The 23,309-nt window shown below is 38.2% G+C and overlaps 1 protein-coding gene across 3 annotated transcripts in view; it reads right to left on the bottom strand.

The window, feature by feature from the left end:
• Positions 1-1,541: 1,541 nt before the first annotated feature.
• The window catches only part of kcna4 (potassium voltage-gated channel, shaker-related subfamily, member 4), a 40,727-nt gene continuing 18,959 nt past the window's right edge, over positions 1,542-23,309 (bottom strand). For 2 of the 3 annotated variants that reach the window (XM_067441159.1, XM_067441165.1), the window contains exon 3: positions 1,542-6,793. The gene's annotated coding sequence lies outside the window, so the exon portion shown is untranslated. The remainder of the gene's footprint in view (positions 6,794-23,309) is intronic. The other variant, XM_067441172.1, reaches the window with a different exon arrangement.

Here is a 23,309-nt window from a genome sequence, read left to right as displayed (position 1 = left end):
GCATAGCAGGAGAGAGATTGGAGGATGAGCTGGGGGAACCTAAGAATGGGGGAGATTAGAGTGAAAAGAGAAGGACCGGGGGTATGGCGCAGAGAGAGGTTAAAGGAAACTGTTGGAGCGTTAAATGGTGTCGAATTTCTAGGGACAGTAATGGGCCGGGCATTATGTTTCCAGCAGCATTAGGGACAAGGCTAGCCACTTACTGCCACACGTTCCCTGGTCGTGTGAACGCTACAGAATGACCACCATGTGGTTGGCTATTGTCCTGTGTCAGGTTTAATGTTACACCTTTGAGTGATGTGGCCTATTCCTGGAAGACAGCCACAAGCCCCAACTCAAAGCCTACAAGACTGACTCCAAACCAAATATAATACTACTCATGCCCCGTTTCATTCAATGACCTTGGATGAGGGTGATGCATTTTGTATCATGCTCCTTAAACCAAACGCGCCTAGCACATTGGCGAGCCAGTCTACATAAATGAGCGTATACACCCTGACTGTTCCAGCCAATGGTAACAAACATGTTCGGACACAGCTAATGTGAATGTGACAGCTGACATTCCATGTCGGAAACGTTATGTAAGTGTGCCGAAGCAGACACGGCGAGCGTTTGCAAGCTAGGGTGGAAGCAAAGACGGGTAGACCGCACAGATTGCTCCGGGTCCTCTGGCAAGTTCACCCCCATTTTACAGACAGCGAGGATGGGCACTAGTCTATAAATATCAGTACCCCAGCACTGATTTACACCCTGCGGCCGTAGCCCAGAGTCCACAAGCACTGACCTTCAAGGCGGAATGCAAACACACAAAGACAAATCTGTCACTTTCCATGTCAGCTTCTGCAGTTTACAGTAAATAAAGAAGCCCACAGAGACTGGGACGTTCTAATTAAAGTAGAAAGGTCACCTGTACCCTAGTACCTGTTGACTGTCGTCCTCTAGCCACTGGCGACTTTTCCCTGAAGTCAAGCAACGGCAGGAGATAAGACTGGGACTAATTAACACCTCATTTATTTTGGTGCACTAGTGTGGACAAGTGAATGTGAGTAAAAGAGGAAGGACCACATCAACATTCAAGTGTTTTTGTGTTTACATTGCCGCATTTGAGCGTTTGTATGCGCGTGACCCCTAGATGGAGCGCGGCGCAGTGCTATTTTGCTTGCAGGGTGTGAGCTCAGGCACATTGTTTTCAGTGGGAGTTCAGCTACTGCGTCTGGAGCAAATCCAAGAGTCTAGTAATTACTTCATGCAGCTTCCATGTTTAATATTTAAACACTGTCGTACATGAATGACTAAAGGATCAGGTGTCAAAAACAAGTCATGGGCATGGGCCCCTGCATCAGAAAATGTCCCTTAATGGCAAAACTCTTTGTCCTTGGTCGCATGCCTCAGTCAGAGATGGCATGAACATATTGTGAGAGACTTGTAAGACTTGTAAGTCACATACTAATAGAGATTTGAGTCTCAGCAGTGGAGCAGAATGAGTGCTAATAATGAAGATCAATTTTGTTTTTAAAAAAAATGCACACACAGAAGAGAGATAAAAATGGCCTTCTTCGTTTTTATTTAATATATTATATTTTGTTTTTTAATTTTCAACATTGCACATAATTTCATTTCCATCACATCTCATATTGCTGCCTACAAAATGATATGCATGTAGAAAAATCCAGAAGATTGATGAATTAACCCCCCCAAAAAGAACAGAAAGAAATGATACAGGGTCTCCAATATACAAAAAAATAAAATAAACAAAAGAAGTAATAAATAAATAACACAAATACATCGTCAATCAGGATGCAAGTTTTTAAAAAACCAAAGCATCATGCAGAAAGAAAGGGCAAGCCCATCCAAAACTCACATGAATAGAGGAACATCTGATTATTTATTTACTTCTTTGAGGGGGGTGATTCTATACACTTTCCTGCCGTCTGGATTGTTCATCGAAAGAACACAGACTCGCCGAGCGCATCTCCCTCTGCATGCTTGTTAGGAGGCACAAAAGCTGACCCAACACACACCAACACACCTCTCATCAAAGCAGAAATACACTTGCGATTACCAAAATGATCCGATATTAGATTCATATTTCTGGCGTGCGATTGCCTGTTTGGTTAGTGACCTGTAGCTGTATGCAGTGCTGTATGATGGACACCTGAAGTAAGGTGATCTGGTAATTGAAAGAGATCTTTTTCAGTCAGCGGTGTTCTCCTGCGGTTTCATTACTGTGTGAGCAGCCAAGCGTTACACACGGTCCATTACGACACTTTACAAAAGTGAAAAAATGCTTAATCATGACTCTGAAGAATTTATCTAAGCTCACTGAAATCCATTAGCAATGAGCAGACAGTCACTTGTACACAAAGTACAACATATTTCATGCTGTAATGAAAACCACAACAGAATTTTTTTTATTGTTCATACGTAACATCAAATATCACATTGGTGTACTAAGGTTCTCTTTCTATGATTGCTATAGTTTCTAAAGATTATCTTCATTTGTATCTCTCACACAGTACCTGGGAATCAAATAGTGATAGCCAATATTAGATATAAAGAAATATTGCATGTCAGTCAATACTGAATATAATTTTGTGCATGCTCATTTCCGCCTTTAGCGATTTCCAATCATCTAACTTTAAAACACTATTGATTTAATAACACTGTTCAGTGTTATCTTGAGCAAATCACAAAAAGAATATCCTTTACATTATAATGTCGCAAAGCCTAAATTTACTTGTACCACCTAGTTTTATTTGAAAGTGTATTCAAACAAAATAGCATAGAATTTGAATATCATCCGTTTATTGTCTATCAGCCATGATGTGAAAATAAGTATTGGCATTATTTTAATGTCAGTGCAACCCTAATAGTCAACTCATACTGGTAACATTGTGTGTGTGTGTATCAAATAAGTGAGCTTTTAGATCTCTCTCCATTGCATTACATATTCCTGTGTTAAACGGTTAGCTCTCGTTTAATCGCAGCAAGCTGAATATGAACAAAATAATCGATCAACTCAATGAGAGGATGTGCTGATATGGTCTATCTCATAATTTTCCATCTTTCACAGGGCAAAGCTTCTTTTTTCCCCCAAAGCCAGCTGACCAGTCAGCACTGGCAGAGCATCTCCATGGTAACAAAGTCTCCTCACGGTTGGCTGGTAATTCTTGGCTGTTGACTCAGTGTGTAATGAAAGAGCCATGCGCGTCGCATCGTGGATGTTAAGGAATTCTTTTGTTCTCAACTGTAAACCATTCCGATCCACTGCATCGAGCACATGTCGAGGTGACATCATAATAGCACTAACACATATTTACATATTAAAGTCACATGCAGATCTACAACATGTGACGTGACGCGACGCAACGCTCCATGTTTAGTTGCTTCATGGCGCTGATCCACCTGATGATCTCGGCTTCAGTTTATGAAAAGCACTCAGCAAGTGGTCCTCTGCTAGAGAGTCCAGTCAACTAACTAACTAACTAACTAACACACACGCTAAAAAAAGAGAGAGCTGAGGAGAGAGAGTCTGCAACCGGCAGGATCGGCTTCCACAAGGTGCACAAAACCATTAAGAATTAAGAGAACGAGAAAAACAGGGCCTGGGACTCGAGAAGGCTAACAGTCAAAAAGTAGATCTGCCTAAAATGACGCGTGACCTCGAGGACACAATAAAATAGACATCTGCTTATGTACATAAGTCGTGTTTCGTGTGCATCTATTTACTAGGACTAAATCTCTTCAAGAAATAAAAAGAGGTCCAAACATAAAACATAGGTTTTCAGGGTTTCGACTTTGGTTATACAATGTTCAAGGCTAGATTTAAAAAAATAGATAGTACACTTCCATAGAACTTTGCATACAGATTACTTGAATGTATTTCCATGACAACGAAGCAGCTGGTTCATTCTAGAAATTGTTTGCGTTTCAATGCTATAAGTTCAGACCACGTTTATGCTAGATTTCTGACACGTCGTCTATTCAGAGTAGTTCCGACAGGAAAGACAGACAGACAAAGATAGAGAGGGACAGAGAAAGAGAAGACAACTGTGTGCATAAGTCTGCATGCTTGGTTGCATGTCAGATAGGCAGGGAAGGAAAGCAAAAGACAAAGAACGAAAAAGGAGTGGGAGATGAAAAGAGAGACAGAGACAGGGAGGATTGTGGGGCAGTCGTTTCGGAGAGAGCATCGTCTCTTTCTGTTGCCGTGTCTCCCAACAGAGAGCGAGGGAGTGTTACTTAACCTGGAATATGACTTGCAGATCTGTTTATATGTGGCTTTATTGTCTTGCTGTCGGTGCGTGGCACTGTAATTTGCAGTCTTCTTTTTGAGGGCACTATTTATAGTGGGTATTGCAAAGAGGCGAATTGAACTGCAATACCAAAATTCCCAGTCCACGACAGCAGAGCAGTGTTATTCCTATTGCGATAAACGTATCGGTGATATTTATTAACCAAACTCTGCAGTGGGTCATCACTGATATTTAAAGTGGATGCAGACAGAGAGAAGCAGACTCAGCTCACCATCTGAGCGCTGGGCATCAGTCCAGTAATGCACCAACTCAAATGAATAACCAGCTGTCCACCAAACCTGATGGCACCCACAATTCAACCTTCATCATTTTAACTGCACCTTGGAGACCACGAAGGCCACCAAACATATAGGTCTATTATTCAGATAACTATTACTGATTACTGTTTTACTCCTCCGGGTGTGAAAGGGACAGTTCACCCAAAAACGATTTACTCACCCTCATGTCCTTCCAAACCTGTATGACTTTCTCTCTTCTGTAAAACACAAAAAAAGATATTTTAAAGAATGTTTCCGTTCATACAATGAAACTTAGTGCGGTCCAAAACAACACTGGACCGCATTAGGTATGTTCGCATGCACTCATTTTCGTCAGATTCTGAACGTTTCATTTATAAACATTCCTTAAACATTGCAATCCGGTTCACATATTCATTTAAAGGGATAGTTCACCAAAAGGTTTTGATTCTGTCATCTTCCAAACCTGTATAAATGTCTTTCTTCTGATGAAGATGTTTTGAAGAATGTGGGTAACTAAACAGTTGATCAACTTACAATTTTTCAAAATATCTTCTTTTGTGTTCAGCAGACGAAAGACATTTATATAGGTTTGGAACAACTTCAGGGTGATTAAATGATGACAGAAATGTCATTTTTGGGTGAACCATCCCTTTAAGTAGCAAAAGCCACTGCGATAACATGACCGGAGCTGCGCGAGAATAATGGTTGTTTTTGCCTTGATGATTTAGCTAAAAAGAAAGCTGGCATGTATGTCTCAAGAGCTTTTTAGTGTATGTTTAATAAATACCCTCCACTGACCAGTTCGTAAGACGTGAGAATAAAACATGACGTAAAACTTACATATGAAACAACTGCACGTGTGTGTGTGAGGTATCTATGAATCAGATTGAGAAAATAGTCTGATTCAAGCATCATTTTTTCCTGTTGATCAAATTTTAGGTCTACACAATCCCTTTCAATCTGATCGATATTTAAATCAACTGAGATGGTTACATGAACGTGTAGTCCGACTAAGCCATAAATCAGACTATAAATAGATTGCACGTTCTAATTTTCCTGTTCCAGGTCAACATATTATGGATCAAAACTCCTGTCCGAAAATGTAATCCTAACCGTATCCCTACCCCATTAGTTATGACTAAAATCAGACGGAATAACACTGATGTAGAAGCATCTCACCCTGGTTTTAAGCATAAACTTGACATAAACTGTAAACTTGCCCCTCAAATCTGATTGGTTAATTGGAATCTTGTTCCAGGATCAACAAAGATGTTGTTCCAGCAACACGTACTTGGTGAAATCAGGTTCTGCAAATAGATTATTTGGGTGCATGTAAACGTAGCTATTGACTTGCATTGTATGGATAGATAACACTAAAGTATTTTGCAGAGAAACGAAAGTCATACAGGTTTGGAATAACTGGATGAGGGTGAGAATCACGACAGAATTATCCCTTTAAAAACATTTAGGGTTTTGATGACACAGACACAGCTACTCTAATCTTAAAGCAGACTGTTCTTGATCAATAAAGATTTGAGCAAAAGCAATGAGTCTAGTGCTGAAGGGAATGTGATTCGACCCTGCATTCATACTGTAAATCTGTGACCCGTCCAGACTGACATCATTGAGCACTGCCACTGAATTTCTCCATTTCAGCTGGCAGTCTTTTGGTTTAGGAAATGAAAAGAGATAAAACTAGATGGAAGAGGCTGCCACAGACAGACAGTAGACTTTCCCTTCACTTATATTTAACAGCTTTCACCAGGCCTACCACAAAAACAAACAAAAAAACAAACAAAACAAAACAAAAAAACAAGTGGCAATATTACACCCAAACAGATATTTCTCTATTATAAGAAAATATTCACATCTGTTCTTGCAAGACACTGATTCACTCATAAAGAGAAAAATGAAAACATGTCAAGCTTTTTTTTAAGAAGTCTCCTGCTGCAGGTTCCTCTACATAGAGATGTAGTGTAGTGTGTCTTTAAGGCATTTATTGGGGCGGATCTTAAACAGTTTGACACCTGGCTTGATGATGGTCTTCCTGTCTTACTGCTCGTCTGAGAGGCTGCAGTGTCTGATGTCCAGCGTCTATCTGATGTCCACTTCAGTGACACCTCCGTCCACGGGTCCGTCCCGTCCACTTGCCATCCAGTGACTGACAGTCATGGCCGTTCCCCTCTGTAGGAGTCCAAAGGCTGACGGAAAAGTCTCTCATAGACAAGACTCACAACACTGCAACAGAAAGGAAACAACAAAAGATTTTGATTACTGACTTTTACTTTAAATTTTGTGATTATCACATTTTACTCCATGTCCTTCACCTGAATGAAAATTCTGTCATCTTTTACTCACCCTCATGTTGTTCCAAACCTGTTCTTTTGTCTGTTAAACACAAAAGATGATGTTTTAAAGAATGTTTGCAATCAAGCATTTGACGGCACCTATTGACTTCTATGTAGAAAAAAAAAAGGAAGTCAATAGCGACCGCCAACTCTCTGGATGCCAACATTCTTTAAAACAACGTCTTTTGTGTTCAACAGAAGAATGAAACACATACAGGTTTGGAAAAACTTGAGACATTTTTGGATGAACTATCCCTTTTAAGTAAGAGTTTCCTCAGCGTCATTAAAGACTCGGTGACAAAGAAGAGCAGTGTCAAGTGACACACAGAAGACTGAACCTAGACAACCTTCACCTTTAAAGCACATACAGTTCTTTACCCTTGCTCAACAACAACAATAACAACAAGCTAATGAGATTAAAGGTGAACTCATTCAAAGTGCCCTACTCACTCCAGAAGGGTGCAGGCATTATTGATTCATATGTGGCAATACATTTCAAAAGATTTGTTTATGTTTTTGAAAGAAGTTTTTTATGCTCATCAAGACTGCATTTATTTGATCATAAATCAATATGCTGATTGAGTGCTTAAGAAACATTTATTATTCTTATTAATGTGGAAAATAGTTGTGCTGCTTAATAATATATAGTGTTTTGTGAACACTATATATATATATATATATATATATATATATATATATATATATGTTTATAGTGAACTATTTTCAACATTAATCCTGAATTTTATATATATATATATATATATATATATATATATATATATATATATATATATATATATATATATATAAAATGTTTTTTTTGATGAATATAACATTGAAACCAACATAATTTATTAGAAATAGAAATCTTTTGTAACATTACAACATTATGTTCCTACTGAATAAATCTTTATTCTCTCTCTCTCTCTCTCTCTCTCTCTCTCTCTCTCTCTCTCTCTCTCTCTCTCTCTCTCTCTCTCTCTCTCTCTCTCTCTCTCTCTCTCTCTCTCTCTCTCTCTCTCTCTCTCTCTCTCTCTCTCTCTCTCTCTCTCTCTCTGAAGACTTCAGATTGAAAAGCCTCTAAGTTCGTCGGTAGGTTTTTCTTTTATTTTAAATAAGCATTTTTGTCAGGCTCCTATGTATAGGCTTTCACCTAAGTATGGGTACTTCTGAATGTGCTGAGGCTGAGATTTAGTGGGTTTGAAGTGAAAGTATTTTATGAACATATACTATACGAGGAGAGCATTCACTTAGTATCATCACATTTTGACCGAAGTGGCTTTTAGAGGCTTTTGCATCTGAACTCTTCATATCTTACTGACCCCAAACTTTTGAAGGGTAGCGTATGTGGTTACTGCATTTTATTTTGAATCATAATGTAATCTTCATTATGTAATATTAAAATAGCTGTCAAGATTGTTGTGTCAAATGTTTTGTTGTGAAAAGTTGTGTCAAATATATATTTCATGCAGCTTTAATTGTCTCTTTCAATTTGATAGAAGTAAATAAAATAAAATAAACATTGTAAATGCATACAGGATTGGTTCAAAGCCCTGGTAATTTGAGGTAATACATTACCTCACTGTTCAAAATGAATCAGGAGTACACAACACTCAGGATCACAGGATCATAAATGGTAAAACGACTCTGTCACATGTACCCTTTGCTAATGGCCTCGGTATTTGGTTGCTCACTTTCATTTGGAACAACCATTCCCCATCCCGCAGTGTCCTTCAATTACACAAAAATGCTGTTTGATATTCGCCTTAGGTAATACCATGCATATTCTGCTCTTCAACAGAGAAGCATACATGTGTGCACATTATAAACACAAATTAATAAGCAGCCTTACGTCAGCAGCCATATCACCCTGTAGCCCAAAACTGGTTTCCCACTGATGCTAAGCAGGGCTGAGCCTGGTCAGTACCTGGATGGGAGACCAACTGGATAAACCAGGAGCGTCTGGTAGAGGTGTTAGTGAGGCTAGCAGGGGGTGTTCAACCTGTGGTCTAATTGGGTCCTAACGCCCCAGTATAGTGATGGGGACACTGTACTGTCGAAGAGCACCGTCCTTCGGATGAGACGTTAAACTGAGGTCCTGACTCTCTGGGGTCATGAGCACCAATCATGGTCTCCTAATAATCCCCATCTACTGAATTGGCTCTATCCCCCTCTCTCCTCTCCACCTATCGCTGGTGTGTGGTGAGCGCACTGGTGCCGTTGTACTGTGGCTGCCATCGCATCATCCAAGTGGATCCAGGAGAGACCCCTGACATGAGTGTAAAGAGCTTTGGGTGTACAGTAGTACATATGAAAGCGCTATATTCATTCATAAATGGAAAAACACTTTTGAAAATGAAAGTATGTTCTTTCTTCCGTGGAGCTATTAAGGAGATGTTAGGCAGAATGACAGCCTAGGCCACCATTTACTTTCATTGTATGGAAAAATATTCTATGGGAAAAGACAGCAGTCTGCCTAACAGCTCCTTTTGAGCTCCATGGAAGAAAGAAAGTCATTCAGGCTTGGAACAGGTGAGAATTTTTCCTTTTGGTTGAACAACAGATAAGTTATAGGTCGTTGTAAGAAAGCACACAATTAGTAATTTTCAGAGCATAACATTATGTCAAAATGCCAGCTGTGGCAAACGCGAGGGCCACTGGATGGCGTGCTGTCACTCATGTCACGTAACAAAGTGGCAAGACACTATGCAGGCTGCTCAGAAGTCTGAGAAGATTTCAGGAGCCCAAGAGAACAGATGAACAATCCAACTTCAAGTGCAGCCTGATTATACCAGAGCAGTTCCAACACAACACACTGGTCCAGAAACGTAAGTCTTTTGCCTGCCAAAAATTTGTGGGAAAACATCTTGCAATAGACAGTCACGCAAGATGAAAGGACTGCAAGATGACGATTGTTAATGTTAGCAGTTATTATATGTATCACTGTTTCCACAACTGTTTTCAACACTTACAATAATAATAATAATACATGTTTAATGGAGCAACTCAGACTATTAGAATGATTTCTGAAGGATCATGTGCCACTGAAGTCTGGAGACTGGAGCTTTACCATCACATCAGCCAGCCTTTGTGAGCGCGAGGCATCTTTTAAAAACATGAAATTAAAGTGTACAAGATAAGTGACATTTTACACAATGTATTTTAATAATCTCTATAGGATTTAAATAAAAGAACTGAAGATAATTAGAGTTTTGAGCAGTTGTGTAGTAGGAACCTGTAAATACTGTAATTGAAATACATGTGCTTGCTTTATTTACTTTGCCGAACTTCAACTCGCAAGTCTGAGCAATTTGAAATGCCTGTTTGTTTTTTCTAATTCTTCTCTTACATCTGAATTCTTAATAAACACTAAAGTAACGAAACACTAGCACACTGTTGGGCTGGCAAGCCATCAAATGTGTGAGATCTCTATGCTGAGCAGTCAAACGTATAAAAACCGCCAAGCATATGGTCCGATCAAACCGTAATATTTTGAGTTGATTCGTGCCACTGGAAACAAGCGTACCCTCAGAGCTCCTGACAAACACACACATTTTCCTTCTGACTCTCGCTTTTCTGCTGTCCTTTTTTTCCTCTCTCTCTCTCTCTGCTACTAAACGACGTTCATATTTTCCTGGCACAGGAGAGGTCAAAACATGACTGAATAAGGAATTCTCCAGTAATTGAGTCCAATTTTCCTTTTTCTGAGACATTTCATTCCCTAGCTAATTTTAGCCCTCCTGAACAGCCTTTTTTTTGTGTTGTGAACAGGGATCCAACAACAACCACAAATCCCATGAACTCTGGCGAGGTTGAAGCAGCACTGCTCAGATTTACTGTACAGCTGGGATGAATGACTACAACAAAAGTAAAGGTATAAGAGAGAGAACATAAATTGAGTTTCAGAATAATCGGTAAGTAATTTTGACAAATGACACCACTCTAAGAATGAGAATGTCAATGTGTACACTCTTTTTGTACACAAAATGAAATATAATAATTATTTATACACACTAGTTGTCTTCCAATTTGATTACATAAGCAGCGTTCCAAGAGTGTCAATATACAGTCCAACAGAACTGTGACTTTTCATTGTTTATATAACACCGCCTGTGTATATTAGGGATGGGAATAATTTTCTATCTGCAGATTTCATCATCATGCCAGTAGGTGGCGACAAGTGAAGAATTATTCATTGGCCAACTGTTTAAAATCACTGTTTTGTTCAAGAATAAATCAAGTGACTGGCTGCATCTGAAATCACATACTTCTCTACTATATAGTAGTATGTGACAAAAGAAGTAGGCATATGTCTGAATTCACAGTACTCATAAAAAGTAGGCAACAAGCACTGCTTCCAATTCACAATAATGACAACATGGCCAATGTAGTACATCCGAATTACATTCATATTACACACGCTCATACATTATAGAAGAACATACTTTTTTAACACTTGCAAAGTAAGTACTTATTCAAATAAATACCTACTCAAGAAATTATGTGATTTTTTTTATGTGAATTCATTGTGAATTCATGTGATTAAATAAGGAAATCCACAAAAGTAAAAATGTTACTGATATTATTCTGTCTATATCGTTAGGTTTCTCAAAATTATTTTGTGAATTGAACAGCTGTAGCCTGTAAAAGCTAGATCACACTCTCTACTGGTTGGTCTGAATGTCATATTATATTAATTAAATATAATATTATGGATTTTTGAAAATGACCTTTAATGTAGTGTGTAACAGTGTAACATAGTTCTAATTGAATGAAAACATCCTGCAAAAGTTTTAAATCTGAAAGTGCACCGAATATAAAGTTATTGTCTCTCAAAAGTAAGATTCGACTCTGAATCAATTAAACAAGTCATTTTACAAACAAATCGCAAGCTTTTTTGTTGTGACATCAAGACGAAACTTTAACATATTGCCCGTCCACTTTTTGCGCGTGCACGCCGCGCAGACACATTGAAGCGGATACTGGATAGAATCATGTCGATAAAGACGCTGTACTCTTCAATGTGTTTATTGTGTTTCATATCGTGTAGATATCTGGCTAACTGACTCTATTACTGTCTAACTGAAATACAACTGCAAATCAGCTTTGAGCAGCAGAATTGCCTAAAAGCGTGTCTATTAATGCAGATTGTCTGCCATTCTTACTATACTTTGAGTAAAGATAAAGGATGGAGCAAGATTTGTTTTGCAAACATTAAGGTTTACATCAGCTGAGCTAACATATGCGCTGTTAAACAGTTTTCAAATGTGCACCGCAATATTAGAAACACACATGGATGCACACTTGTTAATGCTAAGGGTGAGGAATTACAGTTGAAACATCTTATAATGTGCCTCAAACTGAGTAGCATCATTGAGAAACGTCCTGCTCAAGGTACGGGTTGAATAACTAGTTCTTCCAACGTTTCATCATCGATTCGGACTCGTGCTGGGATTGATGTAGAATTACCAGAGTGTATTATCGCTGAGCTTTAGGAAGCCTCCTGAACAGAGCTGGAGTTCAGTTATGGTGAAATACATGTTGTTCGCGCTAGACCAGTCACAACAGACTGGGCCATCTGGCCAATCAGAGCAGAGTATAGGCTCGTGAAAAGGAGGGATTTAGAGAGATCATTAATCCATCGAGTAGTTTGAGAATTATTGAACATTGTGGTGATGTGCTATATATATTATGAGAAAATTAAACAGTTTATTGGCCTTTGACACATGTAAACATGTTGTTGGAAACCTCCAACACTAAATTAGGAAACTTTAAAATAGCATAATAGGGGCACTTTAAATTAATCTGGCCATAACAATAAAAAAATAAAATACAAATTATAATACAAGAGATACCAGAAGGTTTTTTTTTCTATAAAAAAAAACCCTTATTCCTACACTGTAAAAAAAAAATATTGTTGGTTTAACTTAATGAAGTAAGTGACCTGGTTGCCTTAAAATTTTGAGTTTATTGAAATTATAAAATATAGTTGATACAATGAAGGAAATTGGTTTAATAAATAGAAATTCTAAATATTTGATAAATCATGAAATTTGGCATGTTTCACTGCATCATCACAAATAAAAACACACACAATTACCCAATAAGTTTGAATAAAGGTTGTCGATTCTCATAAATGTTCATTGTATTAACGCAAATTGTTAATTTCAATGAACTCAAAATTTTAAGGCAACCAGGTAACTTTTTTTTTTTAATTACAGTGCAATATTCAGAACAAGACCATCATACCCATTAAGTCAAAAACAAAATGTCCACATCAGAAATTCCCTAGATCTATCCTGAGCAATGAGCAATGCATATCTCTTTGGCTTGCCTGAATGCCTACATAGCTGCTGTTGTTTTTCTCTCTCTCTTACTTCTTATCCCTCTTGCCCCGTCTCTTGGCTGCCGTCCCTGTAGCAGGCAAAGCATGTAGTAAGTATGTGACAGAGTGTAGTGCTGGAACCCTTGGCGTTCTGTTATATTGGTGGTGGTGATGGGGGGGGGGGGGGGGGGGGTGCACAATGGAGGCACATGTGCTTGATGTGCCTCTGAGTCATCTGACTCCATGACAGACCGTCAGTGCGAATTAGCGGCATCCCGTTCGCGGGGGCGGGGGCTATGGAACATCATTAAAGCAAAGATGTCCTCCGCCCCCCTCAAAACAAGCCACAAACACAACCACATACGACTAAGGCATCTAGACAGAATGCCTCCTTCTGTACGGAATGCCTCTGATCAAGAACACAAGAATGAGAATCGATCCCTGATGAAGTCAGAGTTACATCAGGGGTCTCTGTGAGACAATGAAGACGGCAACGTGAGCGGCTATGCCCTGTCGAGCGATTATTGACTTTTAATCAGAGGAAGTTTCATTGTATCTACAGACAGCCTTGAGTTTGACAGCAAATCATTTACAATTAGAGATTGTTTTCTTGATTCATCCATCACAAACACCTCTAATTCTATAAACCTGAATGAAGTGATAGTTATTGATAATTGGAGCGTTAAATAAGACACATGTAGATACAGTTGTACACTGAATATACGCTGTATAACCTGTAATGTGACAAGACTTTGTATTAAGCTCTTAAAAATCCTTTACTAATTTAGTTGCACAGTGAAGCGTGACCTTGAATATTAGTGTCCAGGGTAAAAATAAGACTGAAGCGCATGCACAATTGTCATGTCAAACATACACCCGACATGCTTCATTGTGAACATGGGAAGAACTAAATGTATCTAAATGTTTTTTTAGTTTTTTTTAAATAAACGTTTAATGAGAGTAAGGACCACAAACACAATTATATCTCTCGTTTCTCTTCCACATACTAAAACACAAATCAAAGTGATTATACACCCTGTTAAAGGTTATTTGCTAGTATACCCTTCTAGCAGCCACTTTATTTCAAGAAAACAAAATAGTGCCTTCCCCAAGTGGATGAGCAACCAATTTTGCGACAGTGTACGGACGTTTTAGCTTGTACAGGGTTATTAAACTCCATTTTTAGCTGATGCTTCTGGCAGTGTTAACAAACACGTTCTTGAAGCAGGATGGTGACTAAAAAGGGCAATGTTCAGAATGACGTTCAAAAACGCTTGTCAGGTTTTGCTCTTAGGCGGTGTTTATTAATAGATTTAAATTAGGGGAATAGTAAAAATGGATAAAGTCTAAAAGATTTAATTGTACGCTCTCCCTCTAGCAACACAATGTTAAAATGTACAAACAGATGTGTGCATGAAATTTACATAAACACTTGAGAGTTACATGTCCAAATAAGGACATCACTGTCTGACTAATTCCTCCGTAAAATGATGTTTCAATTAAATCATCAAGCTTCAGTTAATTCAGCATTCTCTCTTGGCACCGGATTCGACTTCAAATACCTGAATAAGAAACCTGAAGACACAATTCAGCCGTTTTCATTACGAATGCATTCCTGCAAGCTGGCATGCGGTTTGCAGTTTAGTAAATGTAAATCTTACCACATCAAAAAATATGTTTTATATACAAAAACCTATCAAACGTTTAGGGTCAATATGATATTTTAATGTTTTCAAAATACAGTAAAAAATAAATATTGTGAAATACTATTGCAATATATAATATCTATTTGTTATTAAAAAATACCAAAAAAAAGTAATGTATTCTTCTGATGACAAAGCTGAATTTTCAGCAGCGAATATACTGATCAATGTTTTGATTGATATGATACATTTTTTTATGATTCTTCGATGAATAGAAAGTTCAAAAACAGCTTTTATTTGAAATATTAATTTTTTAAACAATGTAAAAGTCAATGTACTGTCATTTATGAATGCAATCTTTCTCTCAAAAAAAATCTTACTAACCTCAACAATAGCATGTACATATTACTTTAAGTCTAATTTCCTCTTGCCTAAAGAATAACTAATAAACTGCATAAACTAATAAAACACATCCACGTTACACATGTGATCATGTAACTGATCTTCACCCATGATAGGTCAGAGCTTTGTGAGCCAACGTGGAGGGTGCTGCTGTGCTTAGACTTTGGTGTCATTGTAACGTTGTCTGAGAATATTTATTGCATGACTGAATGGCAGATCAATATAAGTGATCAGTGATCTATGAGACAGCAATTACATAGTGTCTCTTATTACCAATCAATCCATTAGCCAATGAACATGCAGAATGCCGACGGTGCTTATGAAGCCAAAAGTGTCTGCTTTTGATTCACACCTCTCTCTGTCAGTGATGGAGTCGAATGCCAATATGTCTGATCATTCAGAGCATAAATGGATTGTGAGTGATCTAAAGGAGAGACACAAGTGTGCCAGTTGCCTTGCTCCTTCTTTTCACCTGAGAGAAGATTTATTGTTTGCTTTCAACCTCATCAATCACACCGACGTATCTGAAACAGAAATGATATCAGCAGTCATCCCGTGCCCGTTTTCATCTCTTTTCATGTGCTAGATTTATGCTGCCAATGACCTTCATCCCTATTAGAGGAAGACAGATCTAATGCCTCAGACGGGCTCTGCCTAATGCCAATTACGTCTCGCTGTACAGCCATGAGAAACAAGTCTGGCCTTCCAGCATGTGGTGGTACAATGTAAGACTAACACAATGTCACAGACCGCTACATTGAATATGCCCTGTACTACTGCTGCCCTAGTAAAGCAAATTTTGCTGGGCACCTTTTAACAAACATGTTCATGATCACTTAGTCCATGGTTTCTTTCCAAAGCAATTTAAAATACAATGCAGATAAGTACATAAGCTGCAAAATGTGAGCCTTTTCTGTGAATAAAAGCTTAATTTAGGGCCTGTGCCTCACACACACACACACATACACACACACATTGTTTTTGTGACATATAGGGACATTCCATAGGCGTAATGGTTTTTATACCGTACAAACCATTTTTTTCTATCCCCGTACACTGCCCCTACCCCTAAACCTACCCATCACAGGAAACATTCTGCATTTTTACTTTCTAAAAAAAACTCATCCTGTGTGATTTATGAGCATTTTGAAAAGTGGGGACATGGCCAATGTCCTCCTATTTCACCCTCTCCTTGTAATACCTATATCATACCCATGTCATTATACAAATTAGTGTCCTCATATGTCACAAAAACATGACACACACACACACACACACACACACACACACACACACACACGTTGGTATATGTGGTTTACAGGGACTCTCCATAGGCGTAATGTTTTTTATACTGTACAAACCGTATTTTCTATCCCCTTACACTGCCCCTGCCCCTAAACCTACCCATCACAGGAAACATTCTGCATTTTTACTTTCTCAAAAAAACATCATTTAGTATGTTTTTAAGGCCATTTGAATTATGAGGACATTTGATATGTCCTCATAAACCACATTTATAGTGTAATACCAGTGTAATACCCATGTAATTATACAAATTTGTGTCCTCATAAACCACACACACACACACACACACACACACACACACACACACACACACACACACACACACACACACACACACACACACAAACACACAAACACACAAACACACAAACACACAAACACACAAACACACACACACACGCTATTGTATTGATTTAAAACACTTGAAAATGAAAACATGGTGCTCGAGTTGTACAGGTTATTTTTATTTGATTTCAGGAACATAATGGACATTTAGTAAAATAACTACTTTTTTGTTCCACTGAAAAGAAGTGAAGTAAATAATTGATGTGAAGATATTGGCATGATTATAACTTTTGGGTGAACTATCCCTTTAAGTGCCTTGCTCAAGCGCAAAGTGATTATAGCTAATGGAATGTGAAAGTGGGGTTTGATCTTAAGGTTAAATACTTCAAGGCCACATCTTTAACTACAGCCCAACTCAAACTGCTAAATATGTTTTGTGAAATCAACAAGAGATAAGGCCTGTTATTAAGCTGGTGGATGGTAAAAGCAGACAGACTGCAGAACACAAAGACAATGCCAACACCTAACTTTTAGTGTAATTTCCTTAATGGACATAGCCAGTCAAAAACCTGCTTTTAAAAAGGGAAATGTGTCATTTTTGAACCACTAGCATCATCTAACAAAACTGAAAAAATAATAACTGTACTGAAACAGGTTTCCTAAATAGTCCACCCCTTAAACACACAGATAGTTCTGCTCAAAATCCACACCAGATGATAAACACAAAAAAATAATAGTAATAATAATACATGATAATTATAATTGGAGTGATGAAATCTTTATTAACAATGAGTCCATCGATTGTCCATCGCCCATCAGCTGCAACACATTGGCATTCAAAACCATTGAAACGAAATAAAATTGTATGCTGATGGATTGTCAGCTTGCAATTTCAAGCTGTTGCGGCTGATAGACATTTTGCAGCATTGAGTGAAGGTGAGTGGGAAGTCTTGAGAGAGTTTTTATCGGCGTCAGGCATCTTCATCATTCTGTTGCCCAGTGCATGGTGAAAACACCCTCTGCATAACCCTTCATTCCCCTCACCCGGCCCCTGCATAACACCTGCACGCAGCCATGTACTTATTTGCGATTCAACAGTCACTGCCTTTGATATTACCTCACAAAGTGAATTTAAAAGCCATTGATTTTTCTCCTTCTGCCCTAGCAGCCTATGATTCAGCTGTCAGTGTCTAAGCTGCACAGTCGTTGGACTTTAAATGCTTTCTCTGCCTCCACCAAACACAAATTCACATACGCAGACTCACACACAAGCATGCACATAAACACACATACGTATGCGCCAATCAATAATGCTTTACCTGACTCTATCTTTTGCCGGAATACTTAGTTCTGCCGTATGCACTGAGGCATAGCGTTGTTGCATTTCGTGTTTGGTTATTGTAATTTGTGACAGATGAATGAATACTCTCAGGGCTCAAGATGCCATTTACATTAGCAGTCAGGCTAATAAAAATGAATAAAGAGATGGTGGTTGGATCACATGTAGCTGCATAGATTGCGGCTACAGAGAACGGAAACAAAAAGGAATTTGCGCATTTTTAATGAAAGAATGAACATCTTTTGAGGAATTAACGAGACAAAACGCTGCTGTTCTAAGGCAATACCGATACAGATGTAGACAGCCTTTTAACTTATCATCTCGCAGCAATGTCACTTTTACAGTATGTCAACTCAATTTTATGAAATGTCTTGCTTCAAAGTCTCATGCATTCGCTTTACTGTCTGGACGATCCACTTCAAATAAAGCCTGCTTCATCTACACGGGCATTTGAAGCATACGAGTATTTCTAGAGTGAGACAAATCTCCCTCACAAGCTCACAATGAGCACAGCAGTCTACTGCCATTTTTCAAGCTTCATCTAAATGAAATCAAGGCAGCTAGGTGGTGGGAGATACAAGCAAGATGTAAAGTGCAATGTCACCAAAGACGGATCAAATGTGTGACAAGAACTAAATAAGCATATAAATATTTGAGGAAAAAGGAATCTATCTGTGTCTTAAAGTCAGTGTGTTTTAAATTGTAAAGGTAGAAACTCAGAATTAAGTTGTTATAAGGCTGATGATCATAACACTTATATGGCAGACAATTTGTCAAACAAATAATTGTGAATTTAACTGTCTATTTTGTTCTTATCAATTACAGTATAAGATGATAACACATTCACCTAAAGCTCCTGCCCGCAACTTTTTTGTGTGTTCAAGATTTACAAAAATGAGAGATGTACAACATGAATCAATTTTCCAAACTGGGTTTTTGTTTTACCCCGAATCATTACGGTACACTTATATTAAGTGTTTATATTAGGACTATTTCAGATCGGTCTGGTAGGAAACGCTGCGGAGGAGCACAGTCCTTGCGTGACTCGCTATAGACATAAACCGAGAGAAGTAGCTTCTGCAAGACGCATGCAGTTCTGATTATTAACCGCTAGAGCGCAAAATGTTACGGACTGCAGCTTTAAGAATACATTTAGTAAAATGTATGTTTAATCAAATTGTTTGAGGCTTTGCAAAAACATATTAACGTGTATAAAATAACATGAATAATATTTTAGATATTTAAAAGGATTCATAATATTTTATCATCTGATTCTCAAGCTCTGAAATGACATTCGCTTTAGGCTGTCACAAATCCCGTTCCTCCAACTACCTGGCTTCATTCTGATTTGTAACACCCCTTTTAATAATCCAATCAATTCCTGGAGAACAAAATCAAGTCTTGTCCTACATTATTATTTGTTGAGTATTCTGTTTCAGATTAAAGAAGTAAAATAGGTTGCGAGCATCTTGAAACTGCTCCTTTGGAGCGCCCACATTGATGCATTTCTGAACCTTAAAGGAAGACATAAAATTGGGTATTTCAACACATTTCTATGATTTACTTAAAATCAGTATGCAAATCAACCAACTTGTAATTCTTACAGAAACATATAGAACAAAAGGCACAGTAATTCACACACACATCATGTCACTGTGGTTAACTGTGCTAAGATGAGGCAAGAGAGTTTGCATTATTTAAGCGACAGGGAGAAACTTGTCAAAAGCCATGTGGAAAGAGGGCAGCAGCTGCCGTGATGAGCTGTGCTTGGGGATCCAGCCGTCTCTAAGGCAGTAAGGAGCAGGAAAGCACTTAAGTGCTCCACATGTTGCATGCAGCAAAGCCTGAGGGATTGGCAGAGATATCATGAGCTGAGTCGTGGCGTTTGCCGCCACACTGCAATGAATATGGAATCACTATAAACAATACAGGTAACTGAGCGAGAAAACACAGCTAGAGAGGGAGTGTGAGTAATGGAGGGGTAAAGACAAGACCTGCATCGTATAGCTGGGTTTAAGAAAAATGTCCCCAGTGCAGAAAATGTTTTTTTGAATGAGTGCGTGAATAAAATGAAGAAAAAAGATTGACTGTTGTGGGTAGAGTGGTTTAGAAATCTACCCTTTTCATTCGGTGCCTTAAACTTGGCTGTTGCCATGACAGCCAGTATTTCCCCCCTATATTTTTCTTATGACAACAATTTTGCATGTGATACTCTGTTTCCCACAATTGTGATTACTCTGCAAAGTTATTTATGTCCCTTTAGCTCTTTAAAAAGTTCTGCGCAAACATACCTTTCGTATACAGTGGGGCAAAAAGTATTTAGTCTGCCACCAATTGATCAAGTTCTCCCACTTAAAAAGATGAGAGAGCCCTATAATTCAACATAGGTACACTTCAATTATCAGAGAAAGAATGATAAAAAAATCCAGAAAAATCCCATTGTCTTATTTTTAAAGAATGTATTTGCAAATTGTGGTGTAAAATCAGTATTTGGTCACCTACAAAAAAATGCTAGATTTTTGGCTCTCAAAGACCTGTAACTTCTTCTTTAAGAGGCTCCTCTGTTTCCCAGTCGTTAACTGTATTAATGGCACCTGTTTGAACTTGTTATCAGTATAAAAGACATCTATCCACAACCTCAAACAGTCAAACTCCAAACTCAACTATGGCCAAGACCAAAGAGCTGTCAAAGGACACCAGAAACAAAATTGTAGACCTGCACCAGGCTGGGACGACTGAAGCATTTGGATGATCCAGATGAGGATTAGGAGAATGTCATATGGTCAGGAAAAAAACTAAATAGAACTTTTTGGTAAAAACTCAACTTTGTTTGGAGGAGAAAGAATGCTGAGTTGCACCATACCTACTGTGAAGCATGGGGGTGGAAACAAAGCCCCCATTTGGGGCAGTTTTTCTGCAAAGGGACCAGGACTACTGATCCATGTAAAGGAAAGCATGAATGCATGAATGAATGAATGAATGAATGAATGAATGAATGAATGAATGAATGAATGAATGAATGAATGAATGAATGAATGAATGAATGAATGAATGGGGCCATGTATCGTGAGATTTTGAGTAAAAACCTCCTTTCATCAGTAAGGGCATTGAAGATGAAATGTGGCTGGGTCTTTCAGCATGACAATGATCCCAAACACACTGCCCGGGCAACGAAGGAGTTGCTTCGTTAGAAGCATTTCAAGGTCCTGGAGTGGCCTAGCCTGTCTCCAGATCTCAATCCTATAGAAAATCTTTGGAGGGGGTTGAAAATATATGTTGCCCAGTGACAGCCCCAGAACATCACTGATCTAGAGGAGATCTACATGGAGGAATTGGCCGAACTATCAACAACAGTGTGTAAAAACCTTGTGGCGACTTACAGAAAACATTTGACCTCTGTCTTTGCCAAAAAAAAAAAGGGGGTATATAACAAAGTATTGAGATTGACCAAATACTTATTGTCCACCATAGTTTGCAAATAAATTAAAAAATATATATATATTTTCTAGATTTTTTTTCTCAACCTGTCTCTCATAGTTGAAGTTTACCTATGATGAAAATGACAGCCCTCTCTCATCTTTATAAGGGAGAGAAGTTGCACAATTGGTGGCTGACTAAATACTTTTTTGCCCCACTGTATATGTGCCCAGAATAGAGTTCAAAATTAACACTGTGCCAAATTCAAGAAAATCTGACTTGAACATTACTTAAAATGTTACTGGCAGCTTTATTAGGAGCTATAATGTAATGCACTGTTTCAGTGCCAATAATGATACTTGACGAGATGAGTGAATCAAAAGTCACTGTTTGGATTTAAATTGGCAAATGCTTAAGAGTCAATGACTGGGTCATTTTTGTGGTGATTATTATGTTTCTTGCATGTTATATGTTTAGCAGAAAGTTTTTCTAACCCTAACTGGTGGAGTGTGTAGCTTTTCATCTCAACAGCCATGTAGGAACACATCATGGCCATAATTCAGGATCACATTGTAAATAAAAGATATTGACCAAACATTGACGCAATGGAAATAAATGTTGGGACTTTAGTTTCATCAAGAGGGGCATCTATATTTAGTCAAGATCTTGTACTTACAATGTCTACTCCAAGTCTACTCCAGCACATCCCAATGACTTTCAATGAATTTAAGGTCTGGACACAGAGGTGTCAATTCATGTGTGAAAATGATTGTTCATGCTCCCTCCCAGCCAATCTGTCACAATTTGAGCCTGATGAATCTTGACACTGTCATCCTTGAAAATGGCCATGATGTGTCTTACATGGTTGTTTAAAAAATGAAAAGCTACACACTCCGTAAATTAGAAGAACTGTTGCCAAACATATAACATGGTAGAAACATAATAACCACTGCAATCTTTGTGGGGTATTTTACTCTAAAATAGTAACTAATTGCATATTCCCCAGTGTTACTCTCTATAAAAAGTATTATTATAAGGATTTAGGATTACTTTTTAAATCCCATAACAACCTTGACCAGTTGAACAATTCAATGATATATGTGCAACTGCTCTTTTAATTCTTTCAAATTGTTGATACAAAATTGCATAAATTATTCTCGAACTGATTAAAGAGTTTAAAAGGAGAAGGTTACAAAATTAAAAACATACATTTAATGTTAGAAGTTGAATTCCGATATTTTTTTATATAGAACTTTTATACAGAGTAATTCCCTTACTTTACATTTTCAATGAAAAAGTAATTAAATTACAGTATCTAATTACATAGTAATGCATTACACCTAGCCTCGCGTAGCCAGACCTTCAGACTGACGGCAGAAGGTCTGGACTCCATCGCAGCTATCATTGATCAAGGACCGATGAGGACGTTTGACTGACCTACCAATTACAGTTCGTTTTGTTCCGTGTCATGTTTAGGGGGATAAAATGTTATGTCGATGTCCCTGCAATAACAGACCGGCATGCATCTACAAAGGATTCATTCATGAATGTTGTTCGAGTTTACTGCAACAATGGTGCCGCAAAATTCACATAGTTTTTAGTTGATCCTGGTAAGCGCTCATTGTCACATCTGTAAACACAATGGCGGTCTTCCTCCACAAGGGAGTTTGGAGTCGTGCCATTTGTTTCT

This window comes from Pseudorasbora parva, chromosome 1 (genome assembly GCF_024679245.1).
Source record: "Pseudorasbora parva isolate DD20220531a chromosome 1, ASM2467924v1, whole genome shotgun sequence".
Classification (NCBI taxonomy): Eukaryota; Metazoa; Chordata; class Actinopteri; order Cypriniformes; family Gobionidae; genus Pseudorasbora; species Pseudorasbora parva.
This window is presented reverse-complemented; position numbering and strand designations above follow the sequence as displayed.